The following is a 17,859-nucleotide window of genomic DNA, read 5'->3' on the forward strand; positions in this document are numbered from 1 at the left end:
GGAGCAAGAAGCCCTGTGTTAGCAATGGATGCTGTGTTATCTGACAAAAGAAGCATAAAGGTATAATTCATTAACTCTGTTAAACTGTGTGACATTCCACATTGCCTTTAACATTTTATCTTTGTAAACTGTGGGATGGCAGCAGCCATTTCAGATTGTGTCTTGGAAGCCATGCCCCTTATGTATTCAACTCTAAGGGAAAGAGCTGCAGGAAGGCTGGCATGTTTAAATGGGAAAGCAGAAGGGAAGCTGCAGCTTGCCCAGTTTCCTCATGCTAGGAGGATGACAGCAGCCTAATTTCACTGAACTATGCATGTTTCCAGGGACTCCAAGACTGCGTAGTAAGAGTCAGAAGCTCCTTGGAATGTGAGGAAACTTCTGAATTTGGAAGGGCGCAGGGAGGAGCTGCAGGCTGAGTGAGAAAAGTTTTAAGTGGCTGGTAACCGTGTGCAAGGGAATCCTATGAAGGGAGCAGCTGAGCAGAACCTGAGAGCATAGGTCAGGCTGAGTGCCTGTAGGATACCATATGCAATGGTGAGCCAAGTCCTTGGCTGCTACTGACTGACTGGGGTCCATTGCAATGCTATGTAGGTGACAAATAGACAGTGGTGAGGATAAAAGCAAATGTATTTTGGCTGAACCTTGCAGAGACCAAAGGATAATGTGTTTCTGCAAAAGCCGGTAGAAAGTCTGGGCCTTGTAGATCATGTCAGCTGTGTTCACAAAGGCCATTGCCACAGTGAGTATCTTGGTTACTGAAAATGTGAATCAGAGGAGTCCCTTCTGGGGTGGCCAGGTTGTTATGCATTGGCAACAACTTTGACTGAGTTCCTTAAACTTTTCCAAGTCATACCCTAACAAGTATGACCAGCCCTCTGACTCGAAGTCAGTGGAGCTCTGCTCATTGTTTCCAGCAGAGGACCTGACCTATTGTACTTCAGGTAACAGCAGTTCTAAAAGGACTTGCTGGCCTTTCTTATGGGACTTTGGAACTTGAAGGACTGCCATAAAATAGAAGAGGAAAAACACCTCTTTTCTCTTGCTGTAGAGCAGAGCTTTCCAAACTGTGTGCCGCGACACATTAGTATGTCGGCGGCAGTGTGTAGGTGTGTCGCGCGAAATGCAGAAAATTTTGCGGAAGGGCACCGCGGAGCTCCCTTACTTGCGTCTGCTTCCCTTGGCCCCTCCCCCGGAACTGAATTACTGTATCATGAAATGATGCATGTCTAAAAAGTGTGTCACCAACATGAAAAGTTTGGAAAGCTCTGCTGTAGAGAGTATGACTAGGACAAATGGCTTGAAATTGCAATAGAGTAGGTTTAGATTGGAAACCAGGACAAACTTCTTTATTGCTAGAACAGTGAGGCAATGGAACAGATTGCCTAGGGAAGTTGTGGACTTTTCATCACTGGAGGTGCTCAAAGAGAGGTTGGACAGGCACTTGTCAGGGATGATCTAGGTGTAGCTATGCCCACTTTCTTCTACGGGTATTTCCCATACTCTGCTGGTTGCCACATGGAGCCCAGGGCAAGAGCAGGAGGGTATTTGTTTTTTTTTCCTGCTGCTACATTTGTCAATGTGTGTATTTTTTAAAGCCTTCCTCAGAAGTATTGGGTGCTGGCAGCAGCCAAGACTGGGGATTTTGATTGGGGGTGTGCCAATGCTACTTCTGGGACTTATACCCAGGGGTTCCTGGTTAGAGGATCTTGCCCCTCTGCTCAGGGTCATATCAACTGCTATATTTGGGGTCAAAAAGGAATTGTACCTCATGGTCAGATTGGCATGGACTGTGGGGGTTTCTGCCTTCTTCTGCAGTGGGGGTATGATTGACTTCCTGGGATCTCTGGAAGCTATACTAACAACCTATGCAGTAGCAGAGCGTTGTGTGCTGTGGTCCCCCTTTCTAACCTGTCATAGGTTAGGGTGTTATGTCTTGGGTTTTGTGTCAGGAGTTGACTTCAGTTTTGCTCAGAGGCAAGGTTCCCTCTAAGGTGCACATGTGCGCGGCTGCGCACAACTAAAAGTGTGGCCGCGCACAGCCTTTTCAAGGCTGCACACCAGGAGAGGCTGGGGTGGGAGCCTGGCGCGGGCTCTGCTGGCTCCCGGGAAGTGCTCCACTCCTCGGCCCTGATGCGGGGGAGTGGAGCACTTCCCCAGAGCTGGGGAGCCCATGCCAGGCTCCAACTCCAGCCCCTGGCCCCCGGCTCCTGGCTCCAGCCCCTGGTCCCAGCCTCCAGCCCCCAGCCCCCGGCTTCAACCCCTGGTCCCCGGCTCCCAGCTCCAGTCCCTGGCTCCCAATTCCAGCCCCTGGCCCCCGGCCCTAGCCCCCAGCCCCCGGCCTCTGGCCTCCGGCTCCCAGCTCCAGCCTCTGGCCTGCGGCTCCTGGCTTCTGGCCCCTGGCCCCAGCCTCCAGCCACCAGCCCCTGGCTCCAGCCACCAGCCCCTGGCTCCAGCCCCCGGCCCCTGGCTCCAGCCCCTGGCCCCAGCCCTTGGCCCCCGGCTCCCAGCTCCAGCCCCTGGCCCCCGGCCCCCAGCTCCAGCCCCTGGCCCCCGGCCCTTGGCCCCCGGCTCCCAGCTCCAGCCCCTGGCCTCTGGCCCCTGGCTCCCAGCTCCAGCCTCTGGCCCAGAGCTCCTGGTCCCAGCCCCTGGCCCCAGCCTCCAGCCACCAGCCCCTGGCTCCAGCCCCTGGCCTTCGGCTCCCAGCTCCAGCCCCCGGCTCCAGCCCCTGGCCCCAGCCTCCAGCCACCAGCCCCTGGCTCCAGCCCGTGGCCCCCCAGCTCCCAGCTCCAGCCCCTGACCCCTGGCCCCAGCCTCCAGCCACCAGCCCCTGGCTCCAGCCCCTGGCCCCCGGCCTCAGCCCCTGGCTCCTGGCCCCCGGCTCCCAGCTTCAGCCTCTGGCCCCTGGCCCCAGCCTCCAGCCCCCAGCCCCGGCCCCCGGCCCCTGGCCCCCGGCTCCCAGCTCCAGCCCCTGGCTCCAGCCTCTGGCCTGTGGCTCCCGGCCCCTGGCTCCAGCCACCAGCCTCTGGCTCCAGCCCCTGGCCCCTGGCTCCCAGCTCCAGCCCCCAGCCCCCAGCCCCTGGCTCCAGCCCCTGGCCACCAGCTCCAGCCCCCAGCTCCGGCCCCTGGCCCCCAGCCCCAGCCTCCAGCCACCGGCCCCCGGCTCCAGCCCCTGGTCCCACCATCTGGCTCCCGGCTTCCAGCTCCAGCCTCCGGCCCCTGGCCCCGGCCTCTGGCTCCCAGCATCCGGCCCCAGTCCCCAGCTCCAGCCTCCGGCCCCTGACCCCAGCCCTTGGCCTCCAGCCCTCAGCCTCCTTCAGTAAGTGTCCCATGCCGGACCGAGGCGGCGCGCTCACGGACCAAGGTGGCGCAGTCATGAACTGCTGCTCCTTAGAGGGAACATTGCTCAGAGGTTAGACAATTTGTATAGGATAGTTTGGATATGGATGATCCTCCCTCAGGGGCTTGGAATAGATGACCTCTCAAGGTCCCCACCAGCCCTACTTCTCTATGACTTTAAGAAAGGAGCTACTGCAGTGAAGGCTCTGTAGCTCCAAAGACAATATCAAAGCAAGGCACTGGAATGAATCTCTTGAGTCTAATGGAACTAGACAGAGATGGCATGAAACCATCTGTAGAGATTGTGCAAGTGCTTAAGTTAGAACGAGCTCCAGCACTGCTGGGAATCCTGGAGAGATTTGCTGTTTCCTAATAGAAGCTAAGAAGGTTGAAAAATACTTTCCTAGTGTGCTTGGGGCTGGCAAACGTGACTAGCAGATCTGTGGTCTGCATTGTGAAGGTGTACAGAAGCACCTATTGTATGAGCCAGATCTTGCATGCCAGAAAGTTATGGAAAGAGAAGCCAGGGAATCCCTAGTGTGGAATATGGCTACAAAAGTGTATAAGATTACAAGAAAAATGCCAGATACTCTGAAATATGGCATCTGTGGCAAGACTGGTCATTCAGGCATATTGGGCTGGTGTTAAAATGACATAAATTAACATTATTATTATTATATACATAAGACAGGAGAACTCAGGAAAGACAGGCACTGGGAAAAAATGGTCATTGAAGAGTGACAAGAAAGCAGGAATTCATGGAAGAATGTCCTGGAATATAGAATAATTTGGCAAACATTACCCTGTATATCTTTACTTTGTACAATCCTAGTGAAACACAGTTCAAGTTGTTATCACAATGTCTTCTAGTGGTGACTCTATGTTGCCTTCCTGTTCCTGACTTGCTGAAATCAACAGTAAGGAAGACAGAGTCGGAGGCGATATAAGACAAAAGCAGAATTCCTGAAAGCAGCCGTAGCTTGTAACTATGCTATGAGGGTGAAGTAGATTTCACTTCTGAAAGAGCACCGATATCTTACCTGGCACACTTATTGGAGGATGCGTCTTCCATATTGGAGTCACAATGATTGGCTTTGGGCAGTCTGAGTGCAAAGATTGCACTTGGTTAGATGAATCAGCAAAAAGTTTAAGAATTTCAGACCTAAAACATATGAAGCACTGGGCTGTCTTCTATCTTGCAGCTCTCCCTGTGGTTGGAATAAGCAGATAATCCTGTATCAGCTTCCTTTCCCATATCAGTAACTGATTCTGCTGGGAGGTCTGTTTCACATTATACCATGTTGTGATGAAATTTCCAGTTTCTGTATACCAGGGATGACCAAACTTCCCAACCCTTCTACCCTCAAACAAGGATCCTGACATGGCCGAGACCTGCAAGACATTCAACTTTTGTGACACGCTTGTCTCAGAGTCAGTGAGATGCACATAATGCCGCAGCTCAAATAATAAACTGTTAAATGATTTTCAGCAAGAGTCACTTTTAAAGTGCCTAAGAGCCTGTACATCTCGTGAGCCATGATTTGACCACCATTGCTCTATACAAAACAGAGTTATTTCAGTGTAAATCAGAATCTCTCTCACTTGGTAAGTGTGGGAAAGACCATGCTTCGGTGCAGAATGACTTCTGGGTAAAGCCGGAATTAGCAGGTTGTTTTCTAGTTAATAATGAAGTTACTAGAATATTCTTGGTGAGATCATAGGGGTTTTGTTAAATTTGGCAGAGTTTACAGAGTTTGAGGAGACGGGTATTCCAATATAGATATATGATGGGTGTGAAGATGAACTCAGGGCCATCTTTAACTGTTGGTGCAGATGTGGCCAGGTGACTTTCATTTAGAGGAATAATAAATCTGATACTTATGAGATGGAAGTATGTGTCACAATAGGAAGGCAACAAAATAAAGAGTTTGCTGCTTAGCTACAGTTGGTGTGATTTACCTTTATAAGCATCTCCTTTATGTTCCAGAATCAACAGAACTCTCTCTTCCCCACACACCTTTGTCTGTTGAACATTTGGAAAGAGAGCTGAGCCTGAGAACTGAGTGTATATTTGTGTATACTTAACAAATGAGAACATACAGATGCGGTACTACAGGGAACAATGTGAACCATCAATATACTGCAGCCAGAGCCATTGTAACCTAGGGTTTGCTGAACAATACAGAAGAAATGCTGTTAAGTCTGTGTTTTTCTGAGCTATTTTGTTCTCAGCTAGGCCACTCCAACAGTTTGCTTTGCATGCTGACTTTCCAGGAGTGCTCTCTTTTTTTGGAACAAACCACCTGCCTCCTGCCAGAACTCAGAGAGGAACATGACTGGCTGACGAATACCATATGTTACAGATGGGCCAAAGGAAGCCTAAATGTATTTTGTTTTGCTGGTCTAATTTAACTGGTTCATTGTAATAAGGGTTTTTTTTTGCAGATACCATGTTTTTATACAGCTGAACTCTTCTTCAGCCTACAAGTGGACTGGCTTAGATCAGTTATATATTTTGCCCAATAAATATAATATTACTGTCTTTGGTGATTTGCAGTGAGGGGAAATGTTGATTAGCAGTTTTAATGGAAGCATATCACTAACAAAAGTAGTTAGAAATAGGAGGCTTAAAATGGTCTTTTAGGCAGAGTGCACTTCAGTGTAGCATAAACAGAGAAGTCAGCTGTGAACTTTAAAGCTGGATTTAAATGTCCTGAAAAGTACTTTAGCATTGACCTACATTCACCGTAATATTTTGGGTAAATTTCACCAGTGAGGTTAACAGTGTGTTGTAAATTTTTAATATTGATTTGGAAAGGGGTCCAGATAGTGATTTGCACTGTATTGGCCTTGAGTAAGCATATAAACAGAGCGGAAGAGAGAAAATGAATAAGATGAGTAACTATATAGGACCTGTATCACAAAAAGGAGCACTATTTCTTTCTTACCTTACACCCTCTAGTCAACAGCTTAATTTTGCTGCACCTGCCACTATATCCACTTGATCCACTTAAACTCATATTGGCCCTTCTGTTAAATTCCAGATCAGTGTGCTTTATTCCACTTAGACCCTGTTTATTTGAGTTCTGAAAGTTTTATGTTCCATATTGGCTATTTTCCCCCTCAGCTATGCTCAATACAACTGCAACAAACCCGTGAGGTTAGTATTTGGCACTGCATATCACTTACGCCACTGAACATGGCCCACAGTCATTCATATGCTTTCATTCTGGATACACCTGCTTATCCACATTTGCGCCACATCTGCACCTTCTCATTTAGTTGCTTGCTAAATTACCTACACATATGCACTCTGCTCTATATGTATTCAGCTATCCATCTGCAAATATATTGACACACATGTGAATGCTGAACAATCCCAAAGCACATACCCATTAGCATATGGATGTGCTTGTATGTGCTCGTGCTTGTTCATGTTTTAGCTAGCCCTTGGTAGTTCTTTTGTATCTACCACGATCGTGGCCCTAAATTCTGTACATACAGGAATATCCATCTTCTCCTACACATACCCTACACTGCTCAAGTACCTGTATGTCTATACTTATATATTCTGCTGGCATCTACTTACCCATCCATCACCTACTTATATATACCATAGGCTTACCCACTGATAAAAACTCTCACTCGCACTGGAGACAAGGGCCCAAATAGCAAAATTCAAGGTTCACCACCCTCCATAGACCATGCTTTTATTCTGTTTGGGTTCACATGCTCTATGCACATCCTCACTGGATGGTTATCCAAACATAGACATGCAAAGGCAACACACATCCCATGATCAGAAACATCTCTGAAAAAAAGAAGCATCCTCTCTGACTGTACCATTCAGTAAGTTGTTTCTTAACTCCTCTCCTGCCTCATGGTCCATAATTCTTTAACCCACATTGGACCACTTAAAAGTAATCAAAACCAGACGCAAGTGTGTGATCAGTACATTTTGCAGTAGATTTTGGCGGGGTGCCTCCTTGTCCTCCATATCCACAAGTACAGCTAATAACAACCAGAGGCTGCCTCTTCTAACTAGGGTAGAACCCACCTCAGCTGTGACGTCTTTGGAACCACAGAGGATTTCTCAGGGATCTGGAGTCTGACCATCCTGTCCATCGTTCAGCTGTGGAGTTCCTGGCTCTGGTTTCATCTCTCACCAGCATTAGATGGGATGAACTCACCATGACTGAGCCGTCCAATGGTGAGACTGGGAGCTGTGCTCAGTCAGCCAGTGTAGGATTTTAACAGAAAAGAGATGAATCTGATATATTTTAGTGCTCTTAAAAAATAAAGGATGGTTATCACTCGCTGAAACCACATATGGTGGATCATACGGTCTTTTCTGCTACAGCTATGCTCCTGTAACTCTACATTGGCCTACTCAAACACTTGTTCCAATATCAGATCTCCAAGCAGCTCAGTCAAGGCAAGGTGTTTTAGTTCTTACCTGTGTTAGTCCAGCATATAGCACTGTGATCATGACCTGCTGAACTCTAGTGGTTTCAGCACTAATTCTGGTTCTGTGCCTACCCCCTCCCCCCCCATTTGTGAAATTTCTTTCCTAGCAGACGATTCCCTGTCTCTGGTTGATTCAGACTTTAGGAGATTGTTCTGGAGGGCTCCTCAGGCATATGTCTGTGCAGTTTATCATTACGACTGAGGCAGCAGACAGTGCTGGGCACTGAGCATATTTTACTTGACTAATTTTCTAGCATTCCTACAGCATTGATGCAGTGTCATTTTTTTGAAGATTTGGGATTTTTTTACTGAAAATCCAAAGTTTCTCATGAACTGTTGCACATGCTTGTGGCTGGGGTGTACCAGAGACAACATATGTGTCTGTTAGGAATTATAGGGATGTCTTAGAAGGCAGCAATTGAAATGGCTGTTCTAGGTTACAAAACTGAATAAGCTGTTTTGCAGTGCAACAGAGACTTAAAGACGTATTTTATATTTTAGGCTTGAAAGCAATTCTAATCTGCCTATTGAGGTATGTAACAGCATACTCAGTTTTGCACATTTTGGCAAGGTTCACCAACTTACGTGTTTGTCTTGCACATGTTGGTAGGCTGGAAGGTATCTCCTAGACTGAATGGTATTCTAGAAGAGTGCAGTGTTACTGTGTATTGGAAAGAGCTCGTTGTTGGTTCATTCCTTCATTGTTAGAGGGGGCAGTTAAGGCCACAGAAGAACAGAGTACAACAATGAGTCTGTGTTTTTTTTAAAAAAAGATGAAGTCTGGGGAAAAGCAATAAAGAAAGCTGAGGAAGAAAAAGTTATCATTTAAAAAATGATATGTTGCCACCTCTCATAATAATATTTCAGGTCTTGATTTATGAGGAAAGGCTGACAAAACTTAGGACTGTTTAGTTTGGAGAAGAGAAGACAGGACAGCCAGATTGCTGATAGCGACTGGGTAACGAGGTACAAAATCATAGTGGATTATGTTAGCACCGCCTTCCTGCCAAGCCCAGGAGAGAGCCTGAGAGATGCACTGCGGCATGTGATCAGGACTTCGCTGAGCTGTCTGATCTACCTAACTGCCAGGCTTGGGCTTGAGTAGAGCAGGACTTCGTGGATGGGGCTTCCCCCTTAGCAGTGGTCCTAGGCTTAGCAGGGAGGTGATATAGATATGGCTTTTCTAACCTTCACTTCCCTCCTTCTTGAGCCTCAATCCCTGTCTAAATTGGGCAGCTCTATGGATGTGATGGTGGTGGATTAAATTTATGTCAAAAAGAAAAAAAACACAACCCCTCACACTAGATCTTCAGCACTGAACTCTCTCTCTCTGTCTTTCTCAGCCCTTCCCTCTGCCCCTTCAAACATACCTGTGGGTAGAGGTAGTATTATTGGAACAAACTATTTGATTGCCATAACATTTTCCATCCAGATCTATTGACTTTTACTTCATGTTTTCATTGGATTGACACCTCTGAGACTAGCTAAGCTGCTTATATCCAAAACCCTGGAGCCAGTGTGCCACCTCATTGACTTTTCCCAATTTCACCTCCAGAGGGCAGCAATAAGACATGTCTGTAGATACTGTCAAATAATAAGACCTCTGTTTATCTCCTCCAGTTACCAGGAATCCCTACTGCAGTGGTTCTCAGCCTTTTTAGACTCAATGCACCACTTGGAAAATGCCAGCTCTTACCTTTCACTCATTTTTTGACTACAGAAAAAATAATAGAGCAATTCTTCTGTTGCACAGCACTCAGAAAACCCACAGCATGTCAGGATGTTTTTGACACTGTGGATTCCTATTTGAAATCTCTGGGATTATCTAATAAATTGTGTGTAGGTGTTTGCATACCTAAGAGTGCTTAATATTGCAGTGTCTCATGGCACCCTTACAAGGATCTTACAGAACCCCAGGGTCCTGCAGCACCCTGGTAGATAGTCACTGTCCTTCAAGTTAACACTCTTACAGAAAAGGGAATGACATAGTCTATTGTAGCAGCTTGGAGGTTTAATTTCATTTGGAGGGGGTGGTCACTGTTTTAGGACTGCTGAGTAATATCTGTGCTGCAAAGAGGAATACTTTATCCCAGAGTGTCTTAAAAAGGGAGGGGTTTTTTAAAGAGCCTCTGCTATAGGGCTGTGAGCTAATCTCTTTGATACTTAGTGCTGCCCAAACTCATTGTCTTAATAGTGATTGAGACTGGTGGCTGTTCACCCTGCAGTTTATCATTACGGCTGAAGCAGTGGACAGTCCTGGGCGGCAAGCATATTTTACCTAACTAATTTTCTAGCATTCCCAAGGCATTGATGCATTGTAGTTTTCTGAAGATTTGGGGGTTTTCTACTGCAGATGCAAAGTTTCTCATGGTCTGTTACACATGCTTTGTGCCTGGGGTGCTTTAGCGGGGCAGGAGTGGTTGTTCTTGCATGACCTTTTGGACTAAATATCTATGACATGGCTGCCTGCAATTGTAGGAGGCGAGACCAAATGATTCAAGCTGCCAGTGTTATGTTCCTGTCTATGCAACTCATTTCCCATTAATGGAGGGCAGTACATCTGCTTAAACTTCACCATTATTCCTTCCCAATCCACTCCTTCATTTGGGTTGCCTGGGATGGAGGCCCTAATGAACCTTGGTTTAGACATGTGGGTTCTGTTATCAAACTGTCAACTACAGAATTAGAACTGGAGAGACTTTAGCTGGTGTCAAGGGTGATGGTCTGATTTAAATGTAGCTGCCTATCAGGCTAGTGTGTTTAAGGCACCCCCGTTTCTCTACCTAATAGCTCAGAAGGCAGTGATGTGGCTGGCATCATGCCCAAACACACGTTTGCAGCGGTTTGGTTAGTAGTAGCTTCTGGTGTGAGTTCAGAGGGAGGTTGTAGATCTGTAGTTGGGGCGCCGTGTAGGGGGTGCATGCAGGTGCATGTGCACCCCCTGAGCATGGTGGTGCACCCCCTACAAAAATGTGCCACTGACACTGTCAGCGGCGCCTGCGGGCAGTCACTGCTTGCCACTCCTCCACCGCCACCACTGGTGGCGTCTGCAGGTGGTCCATGATTGCTGCTGGCTGTCACTGATGGCCAGTGGCGTCTATGGGTGGTCACCAACCCCTGTTCAGTGCTCGCCACTTTCTTAAGTGCAGTGCTGGCGGCATCTGCGGGAGCTCCCACCGCCACTGCCGCACTCCTGCCACCGCTGTGGCCCCCCAGCTGCCGGAGGCACACATTGTTCATATATGTAGTGAAGTGCCTTAATGTTTCTGCAACTGCCACTTCCCTTTTGTAGTCTCTGTACAAAGGGTGAATATCCCCATCTGGACCAGAGGGCAAAAGAAGTCTGATGAGCTAAATCTTCCCCAGACAATTTATGCTGTCTTAAAATGCAACAAACCTGAGAAAATGTGTGTAAGACCTTGTTTCAAAAATGTTTTCCATTCTGCTTTTGTATGATCTGGTGTTCCCTCCCATTTTGGATTTTTTTGAACAGTTTCTTCTCGAGTCTCCCAAAAACAAAATTTAGAGGGATTAATATGAGGATGAACCTTCTAGTATACAGCAAAAAAAGCTTTACTTCAGTAGAAATGGTGTTTAGGGTGCCAGTATAGATGAGCACCTGGGTAAAGGAGTCCCACTTATTGTTGGTTCATTCCTTCATGCTTAGAGGGGACATTTCAGTCTACAGAGGAACAAAGTACAATAATTAGTCTGTTTTTTAGCAAAGATTAAGTCTGGTGGAAAGCTATAAAGAAAACTGAAGAAGAAAAAGTTATCATCTTAAAAATGGTCTTGCCACCTCTCACAATAATATTTCAACTCTTGATTTATGAGGAAAGCTGAAAGAACTAGGACTGTTTAGTCTGGAGAAAAGAAGATGGGTAATTTGATAACAGCCTTCAAATACTGAAAGGGTGATTATACAGAGGATGTAGATGGGCTTTTCTCTGTAGGGGATAGGACTAGGAGCAATGGCCTTAAGCTGCAGCAGAGAAAATTTATATTGGAGATTAGGAAGAACTTTCTGACTATGAGGGTGGTCTAGCATTGGAACAGGCTACCTAGAGAAGTTGTGGAATCTCCATCCCTGGACATTTAAAAAAGCAGATTAGACAAACACTTGACTGGAATGGTTTAATCAGGGATGATCCACCTTGAGCAAGGAGCTGGACTAGATAACCTCATGTGGTCCCTTCCAGCTGTACTTTCCTATGATCCTATAATATTTATTGGTTTTATTCAAGCCCTGGCTCCTGGACTCATGTGTTTGCATGAAAATCTCAAGTTGTTTTTTTTTAAAGGGAAAGTTGGTCTTAGAGAAAAAAATGAAAATGCGAACCCTAAGAGCTTAACAAAGCTGAAAGGAAGAATAAACAACATCAAATATTTGTGGTTTTATTAAGTTTCATTATTTTAAAGCCAATATTATTTTTATTTTTAGGGCCTAATACATGTGTGTGAATGGTTAAAGTTGGCATTATTGGTGCACTCCATCCTGAAAGATCCTAAAGCATTTTACACATGAATATGTGTATGTAATATTGAAGTTGCACCTAAAGGCACAGCAGTCAAAGCTTCATTGGGCTAGGCACTGCACATACATATACTAAGGTACAGTGAATGCTTTGTAGAACTCAGAAACTATACAGGCAGACAAATGATGCACAAAGAGATAGATAAAGCAGTACCATAGTTCCTCTCATTTTCCTTTTCCCCCCAGAATTCAGCTCTTGGAAATTGGGATTCACATTATAAGTAAGGAAATAAGGTAATAGTTTCTTCCTCTGCAGGGGGAGTGAAAGTAATGCTATAATGTTGCATGTGGGTCTTCCTAGCTGCTCCCTGTGGACATATTGCCCCTACCTCCCCAGTCAAAGCACCTGCTGCAAAAGCTGCCTTTAAATTACTTACTGCTACTTACCAGTATTTTCAAAGAAATATATATTTTTTTCCATTCTGCCTTTCAAAAACAAGGCATGTATCTTATTCAGGGGTATGTTGTATATAAGAAAATATGATATTTTACCTCCATAGTGCGGAAGTCCCTCACTTATAAAGTTAATGAATTGTCCCAGGTGCTAAGCCTGTATCTGAGATAATAAAATGTAGACAGCTCTGAGGCAGAAATATGTATAACAATACACTGCAGCACTTCCTATAGATTATTAGTTCGAGAGAGGAAGTGAAGAAAACCATTTTGTGAGCTAGAGAGAGAAGGGGAGAACTGCATGCAGACATGGAGAAGAACAGTTAATACAGAATCAAAACATATATTTTTTCTGACCATTTTTGTTGTTAATGTTGTTTCTGCTTTTGAAACAATATGGCAATAACCATCCAATATCCCAGGGGTTTTGTTTATCTAGAATTTTATGAAAAAAAACAGAAGAGAAAAAGAAAGGAGAGAAAAACAAGCCATCCTTCCAACCAGAAAGTCTTCAGTTTTGATTCAATCTAATTATACAAATGATATTTTTATAACCTCTGCAGAGTCCCCCCACTTTCTTTGTGTCTCTTTCTGCTGTTTACTTTAGAGCGGCTGGGTAGCCAAGCCTAAGTGACTTCGAGGGAAAGCACACTGGGCCTTGGAATTTGCTACAGTCTCTTTCTTTCTGACTTTATAAACAAGCCTGTTTTCCTGGTTTCTTGACCCTCCCTAGTGTCTGTATGGCAGGTTGTTTTAAGACACAGTTACCCATATTATGCCTAGCTCTAGGCCATGTTGCTGCTTCCTAGGAGCCCTTAACATGCATAATGTGGAGCACAAACCCCGAAGGGCTGGATTTTCAGCAAGTGCAAATGCCACAGTTCCACCGAGGTTTCTGGCTCCCATGTTTGCAGTGTGAAGGCATGGCTAATGGGACTACTGATCCCAGTGTGCCCTTGCTGAGACTGCAGAGGACTTCTGGATTTAAGATGTGAAGACCTGGGTGCTGTGCCCTGCCTCCCCATTCAATGTTTCCTTTGAGCTTTCTTAAGACTGGTTTGCACTTGTAGGGGAGAGATTAATCTTAAAAAGACCAGACCAAAGACAAGCCCAGTGATTGACACAATAAATGTAGTTCAAGAACACAATGAGAAGGGTAGCATTTAGGAGGAACCTCTTGGCCCGTGGAAATTAGGCACTCCAGGGTCTTGGTGAGTTATATATTGGCAATACAGTTGAGTTGTTAAGTACACCAAGCATGGGAACCAGTTTCTATTTAAAAAAATATTCTCCGTGGTTAATGGTGTTCATATTGTTACAGTGATAGCTGGTTTCATTTTAATTGTGGTTATAAAGCTGCATGCTTGTCTGTGTGTGTGTGTGTGTGTGTGTGTGCGCGAGAGAGAGAGAGAGAGAGAGAGAAAGAGAGAGGAGTGGGGAGCAGAGGTCACTGCCCTTTGACATTGGCTTTTATCTTGTCTGTGCGAGAAGCAGATGACTTTTATCCTCTGGATTCTCACCTGGAAGCCAATCTGTTTAGCCACAGGAGGGCAGTGTTGCTCTACACTGGTGAACCCTTCACTTGGTGATGAGGATGGGGCATCAGGGAGGAAGACCTTCAAACAACCCTGGTGGTTACTGGCCACCCTCTTTGTCTGACACAGCTGACAGTTAACAGTACTGAGGCACGTACAGTGCAGAGGACCCCATGGTCAGACAGTAATAGGAGGAGAAGTTAACTTACTCTTAACCTATCTCTGGGTCAAGAAAAGTTCTCTTAGATCCTTGCAAATCAGGTCCAAAAAGGGTGGCATTCTCATTTTCTCAATCCAAATGCAAGGAAATATGTTTGCCGTGGGCATTGCAATAGGATCACCATATCTGTTTCAGATTTTTTGTGTCATGCTCATTACATCTACATTCCTTTCTTCAGTTTAAAACCATCTACTCATCTGCCTACGAACACTGGAACGCTCACACCAGAGCAGGTCAATGGACACTCAGTTGTGACAGGTCACAGTAAGGTCCATCTGACACTTTAAAAGGAAGCAAGGAAGCTTGTCAACTTGACTGCCTTTGAAGGGAAAATTCTATCTCTTCTCCAGCTAGCAGTCAATATATGCATTAGCATATACAAATTGATAGTCCCTGTTGTTTTTATCCCAGGAAATGTAGACTGTCAGCCTGATTTTCAGACTGGTTGTAACCTGGCCTCCCTTTTTTGTTCCTGAAAGTCCCACAGCTGGAGGTTAGATTTCATATCTCCCACCCAGTCTTCTTATTCATCTAAAACCTTAATCCTTTTGGAATCATATAATGCTATTTTGCCTCCACAACACCCTGAAGGAGTGAGCTGTACAGTTTAACCATGTGGGGCCAAATCCTGAGGAGCAATACTCACTGTTTATGTACTTGCCCAGACTTCTTCCTTTAGAGAAGCTGTATGCTTCAGTGGCTAGAGGACTGGAGTGGAGGTCAGGGTCCCTGGGTTCTTTCACTAGCCTTTCTATTGATCTGCTGCATGATTTTATTGAGTCACTTCTGTTCTCTTTGCCTCTGTTTCCTCTCCTACCCTCAACCTATTTAGGAAGAAGGATCTTTCAGCTGTTTCTCCTTATGTGCATATAAAGGGCTTGAAAGAATGGGGTCCTAATTTTGGTTATGATACTCAAGTGCTTGCACAATACAAGATAGGAGCTGCAAATGCTTGCTGCTTTTCAGGATTTGGTCTGTTGGCTTTTTTCAGCATTGTTGACATATTTCTAATTTATTACCTTCCTAATACAGCGGTACATCTTAGTCACTATTTGACCATTGCAGCATGCTGAAAGGATCTCTTCACCAAGCTGGCCGGAGTGGTGTATAAGTAATTTTGTTTCTGAAATTATGCCACCAATTCAGAGTGCTGCTGCAAGTGCAACTGCTTGTAAATGGTCTTTCTAATGCGCTTTGTAATGCATCCTCCCAGAGTTCCTTCCTTCCTCACCCTAAATTTTGTATGCCTTTTGACATTGAGCAGACTGTCTACAGGCTAATGGTGAATTAGCTAGTGTAGCCTCTGGCCTCCAGCTACATGGCTGTCAAGCCAGGTGTAATGTCACTGAACTCTTCTATCATGTGTTGCTGATGTGTGAATGACTGTGAGGATATAGTTGGAGGTCATTCAGATGCCATGTTGGGCCCAGTATATGAAGTCTCGCTCTATTGCTGGGCCAAGTTTTAGGTGACTTAGTTGGTGGCTTTAGACAAGAAGTGCCAATTAAGCCAATAAGTGATCCTGGTTTAACTAAAGGTTTTAACAGAAACAAGGGAACAAAGGGGAATTCAGGAGTGAGAAGTTATATCAAACAGACACTGGGGAGTGTGGGAGATTATGGGGTGTAAGAGTGAATTAAAAGAGAACCAAATTATGGTCCGGTTTTAAGCCGATGAAACCCCGAAGCCTTACAGCTAGAGCATGTACTAGGAACAGCCTCTGGGATGGATCCTGAACTGGTCTGAATTTATGCAGCCCCACCGACTTTAGCAGAGCCATACTGATTTACACCAGTGGTCCTCTGTCTGATTTCCTGCCTCCTCAGTCATGCCCACTTTAGAGGGCCTGTGGAGGTTTCCAGCTGAACTTGTAGGGGGTGAGGGAGAGGGTTTCCTGGCAAACGAGAAAAACACTGTCCTTCCATCCTGCTTCATCTTCCCAGGATTTCCGACTGAAAGGCACTGACTAATTCCATCTGGCAGGCTGACCATGCTTCAAAGACTGCAAATCCTGGGACTTTTTAACTTACAAACAAAAACATGCATAACAAAAAAAAAAAAGGTGGGGGGGAGAGAGTAGAAAAGAGAGAGAGAAAAAAGGCAGCTCTCCCTGAGGAGAGTAACGCCAGTCACTGAGAAATCAAAAACAAGACCTTAGCGCCTGCACTGGAGTTTCCACTAACTCCAATATGTTTTCTGTCCCTTGTAAAACTAAACCACTGTTGCTGATTCCGGCCTGTGAAACCTGTCTTTTGCACAGGCTTCTTCCCTGCCTCCCCCCATGGTGTGTGGGTAGGGGGAGAGGGTATGAGGAAAGAGCAGAGCAGAAGAGGAAAAAATGATGGGTATCAATCCATTAGGGCTGGCCAGAATACAAGGAATTCTGTTTCATTAAAAAAAAATGTGCAGTGTAGACTGTTTTCATTCCTCAGGGAGAAACCAAGACCTTTTGAAATTTTTCACACAGAGAAAATTCCACACCGGTGGTTAGGGCACTTGTATGACATGAGTGCCCAAACCATTGGACCATACAGCCAGATTCTCTCATTCAATCTCTCCTCATGGAACCGTTCTGTGTGTAAATTAAATATTTATTGGGCCAGACAACAAGAAGGACTGAGAATAGCTCCATGGTTGGGGCACTCCCCTGGGAAGTGGGTAGCTTGCTCTCTCACATAAATGCCTTCACTGCATAGTGCCCATAGCTCTTGTCTACATGATCCATGTACAGTGGATGAACCTTTCAACTCTGTCCTTAGCCTGCTGTTGATGTAAAAAATCATGTCCCATGTCCAAGCCTGTCTACCCCCCATGCAGCCTGTAACACCACACCTTAATGTCTAAAAAGATCACTTGAAATCCAGAATTCTGTTTTCCCTGATGCCAAACTCTCCAAGTCCTTTCAGGAAGACACCCTTGGGAGCTTGCCATCATCTCTTTTCCAGTAGGTAAAATCCCTTCTTTAAATCAGCAAGTAAACTATGCATAGAAAAATCTGCCATGAGTCAGAGCCATTCTCTAGGGGCTGTGGGATTAGTGGGAAGGTAGAAGAGGTGGAGGGCTGTGGGCACAATAGACAGTCCTATGTACCACAAAGCCACAGGCATGAACTTTTGGAAATCACAGCTCCAGGCATACAATGGGACCTTCATTAGTGCTTTCCAAAGCTGGAAGGCTTGCAATACAAAATCAAGTAGCTGAGGTATTATTGTCGGCAGCTATGTCTAACAAAGTGAATGCTGCAGAGTAGCTGGTGTGCATTGGTGGTACTTGCTAACCACAGAACTGTGGTGCTGGAGAAAGACTGCTAATACAACACATTTATTCCCTTAACAGGGATTCCTTAGTTGTGACTGGGTTTGAAAATATTTGTG

The sequence above is a fragment of the Alligator mississippiensis genome, chromosome 2 (genome assembly GCF_030867095.1).
Source record: "Alligator mississippiensis isolate rAllMis1 chromosome 2, rAllMis1, whole genome shotgun sequence".
Classification (NCBI taxonomy): domain Eukaryota; kingdom Metazoa; phylum Chordata; order Crocodylia; family Alligatoridae; genus Alligator; species Alligator mississippiensis.